Below are 3,550 nucleotides of genomic sequence, written 5' to 3'. Positions count from 1 at the left end.
TAAGATTTTTTTGAAAAGGTCTTTACCTCGTAGAAATACATATTGAGAAAGGCGAAAGGATGTGGTGTTAGGACACAGCCCTCAAAACAATACAACAGATGAAGAGGACTGGTCTTGGATTGCTAATTGTTAAAGCTGGGTTCTGAGTACCTAGGAGTTCATCATATTATTGTCTACTTTTAAGCATGTTTGACATCTACAAAAGAATGTGTTGTTTAGTAATGACTCCAAAGCAGGTCATTACTTTGATTTTAGATTGAATAATGCCTCATTTTAGGCAATGCCTCTGAGGGCACCTGAAATAAAGTGGCTTAATTTCCACAAACTCCTCCTTTTCTTTTGGGCAAAAGAGAAAGAAAAAGAAAAAAAAAAAAAAAACAAGGCCCAGAAATATATTATTTGTTTTCAAAAGAACAACCTTCTAAGTTTTCAGAACAAAAAAACAGCAAGAGAAACCAGTCTCATTAAGGTCAGTAAGTCTGAAATGTCCAATTTCAAATCAAAAGTTTAGTTGATGACATCTGAACAAAAAGCAGCATAAGTAATCAAAGGATGTGCCTAAACTATCCACACAGTTTTGCCAGCTTGATGGTAGCTTGTTTACGTCAGCAGCAAAGAAGCCTAGTGAATGGTGATGAAATCATGGAAGGTGTTTTCTGCAGCTTGTTGGGAAGTGAATATTTTTCTTAGCAAATGGTTCAGAACTTGAACGGGGTAGTCAGTTAGTGCAAGGTCTGGTGATTACGGTAGGTAACAGATGGTCTCCAAGTCCAGCTTCTGTAGTTTGAGCACCATTATTTGGGCAACATGTGGTTGAATACTGTCTTGCAAGAGGACTGGCCCATCTCTATTGACCAATCTTGGCTGCTTAATCTCAAGCATCCTTTATTATTTGTCCAGTTGGTTGCAGTAGACGTCCATTGTTATTGATTGACCAGGTTTCATGAAGCTGTAGTGGATGATACTGACTCTGGACCACCAGACACCATTAGTTTTGTGTTGTTTTTTTTTTTTTTTTTGAGACAGAGTTTCACTTTGTCACCTTCAGTAGAGTGCTGTTGCATCACAGCTCACAGCAACCTCAAACTCTTGGGCTTAAGCAATTCTCTTGCCTCAGCCTCCCAAGTAGCTGGGACTACAGGCACCTGCCACAAATCCCGGCTATTTTTTTGTTGCATTAGTCATTGTTGTTTTACCTGGTTGGGTCTGGGTTCGAACCCACCAGCCTTAGTGTATTTGACTGGCGCCCTACCCAACTGAGCTACGGGCGCTACCACCATTAGTTTTGTTACTGAACTTTGTTTTTGACTATGTTTCACCACCTCACCTTTACATAACAATTAACAACTGTGCCAAATGCTTGTGAAATTAAAAAAAATCCATTTATTATCACACGCAACAATACTGTATAGAAATGGTTCAACTTTATGTTGTGACACTAAAGCAAGCTTTGAGATTTCTCTTCTGATGCTCATTTAATTCATGCATAGCCCATCTGTCCAGTTTCTTTACTTTGCCAATATATTTCAAATGGTCCACTGTTGTTGGCATTGTAACATCAACACTTGCTGCTTATTCACACGTAGGCTGAGTTGCTTCCATTACAGCTTTCAGCCCATCATTGTCCACCTTGGTCTCAGGTAACCCATGAGGCTCATTTTCAAAATTAAAAATAACTCTCAAGCCACAGACCTGCTGTGCACTCATTAGCCACATCCTTCCCAAACCTTTCCTTGACATTTTGAGCAGTATGCACTGCATTTGGCTACATGATGAAACTATGATGTTCAAAGGAAACATTAATTTTTGACTTCTTCATGGTTTCACAAATAATTGCTCTAAAGATAATCACAAGGCAAAACATGCATTTGAAAGAATGAGGATAGCCCAAGAATATGGGGAAAGGGAGGGGAGGGGAGGGGGGAGGATGGGTGAAGGGAAGGTGATTGGTGGGATCACACCTATGGTGCATCTTACAAAGGTACATGTGAAATTTACTAAATGTAGAATATAAATGTCTTACACGATAACTAAGAAAATGCCATGAAGGCTATGCTTACCAGTTTGATGAAAATATTTCAAACTGTACATAAAACCAGCATATTGTACCCCATGACTGCATTAATGTACACAGTGATGATTTAATAAAAAAAAAAAAAAAGAAAGAAAGAAAGAAAGAATGGGGATGTACCATCACAATAAAAATAAAACAAGAAGTGTAAAAGTGAAATGTCAGAGTAACAACTGTTCAAACTTAGTATTTCGGGAAACAGACATTTCATACATAATAACCTAATATCTCACCTCTGCTGCTTTTTTCCCTGCTTTTTTCCCCAATCTATTATTGTTATTTATTTTTGTTTTTCAAAAATTAATGTAATGATTTTTTTAAAAATAATGTAATGATTTTTCAGAATCATTACAAAACGAATGCTAAAACTGTTCATAATGTTAAAAATGGCTCCAATTGACTTGGTTATCTAGGTTTCAAGTTAGGTAACTTCCGAAAGATTTCTGATCTTTCCTAAAAACCTCTGAAGTTGGGAGACTTAAGGGCAAAATGTTAGTTGGCAGCATTTCCACGGCTTGCTTCCTTTTGGTCTTGATTTTGCTAAGGTAAGGTTGAACATATAAGTGGAACAACCTATACCTTTAAATTTCCCTGCCCACGTGACAATGTTTTTGTTTTAGGGGAATTTCTAGCTACAGGAAATTCTGAGATTTTACGTCAGCGCCAACAGTTACCGCAATTACCGTATTGACGCTACTTATATTCAGAGGGCAGAAATTTGAGGGGCTCTGCAAAGACAATTCCGGGACTTTAGAGTCCAGACTTAAGTTATGTGATTTAATTTTTTTAAGTAGTGTTTTAATACTGCGTTTCTGAACTAAGCTAGAGAGGGTGGTTGCTTTTTTTAAAGTTCTTATTAATATATTTCTCAGTTTGTGACTGAGCCACCAAGCAGAGAGTACGCTGCAATCATCAACCCCAGAGCAAACTGTACAGACTCAGGGAAGCTTTGCAGCAGTAATGCGCATGCGCAGGGAGTCCTCCTCAAATTGCCCGCCTTTCTGAGTCTGGCTAGCAGGGGGCGCTGTGGGGTATCGAGCTAGTCCTCTCTAGGGCTCTGGAACGGAGCTTAAAAGGGCGGGAGGCGAGGCGGGCTGAGGGGCGTTCTATCCCACATTGCCCTGGTCTCTATCGCCCTTTGTCCTCCAGGCTCCCCGGGGGCACTGGGCCTGCGGGCCTGGTTGCTAGGCGGAAGCAGGGCGCGGCGGCGGCCGCTGCGGCTGCCCGGGCGTTTGAAAAGCGGCTACGCAGGCGGCAAAAGGTCCTTGGGCGGCGGGTTCGCCCCTACCTGCAGAAGGGGCGGTACAGAGCAACTTTTGCTTTGAGTTGGGGCAGGGTCAGGTCCTGGGCTGGCGGCCCAGGCCAGAGGAGCAGGGCGCGCTGCAAGCGTCGGTGGGACAGGCCACGGAGCGGGGTTTGGGCGGCAGGGCCCGCGGGTGGGCGGCGGGGACCCCGCCACGAGTCCTGCCTGGGTTCGCG

General features: G+C 42.3%; 1 protein-coding gene across 2 annotated transcripts in view; it reads left to right on the top strand.

Annotated features, from left to right (window-relative positions):
- The first annotated feature begins 3,250 nt into the window (after nt 1-3,250).
- CEP120 (centrosomal protein 120) overlaps nt 3,251-3,550 on the top strand; it is a 62,939-nt gene continuing 62,639 nt past the window's right edge. For both annotated transcript variants that reach the window (XM_023519168.1, XM_023519169.1), the window contains exon 1: nt 3,251-3,332. The gene's annotated coding sequence lies outside the window, so the exon portion shown is untranslated. The remainder of the gene's footprint in view (nt 3,333-3,550) is intronic.

Source organism: Otolemur garnettii, unplaced genomic scaffold (assembly GCF_000181295.1).
Source record: "Otolemur garnettii isolate 467f Iridium unplaced genomic scaffold, OtoGar3 scaffold00160, whole genome shotgun sequence".
Taxonomy (NCBI): domain Eukaryota; kingdom Metazoa; phylum Chordata; class Mammalia; order Primates; family Galagidae; genus Otolemur; species Otolemur garnettii.
This window is presented reverse-complemented; position numbering and strand designations above follow the sequence as displayed.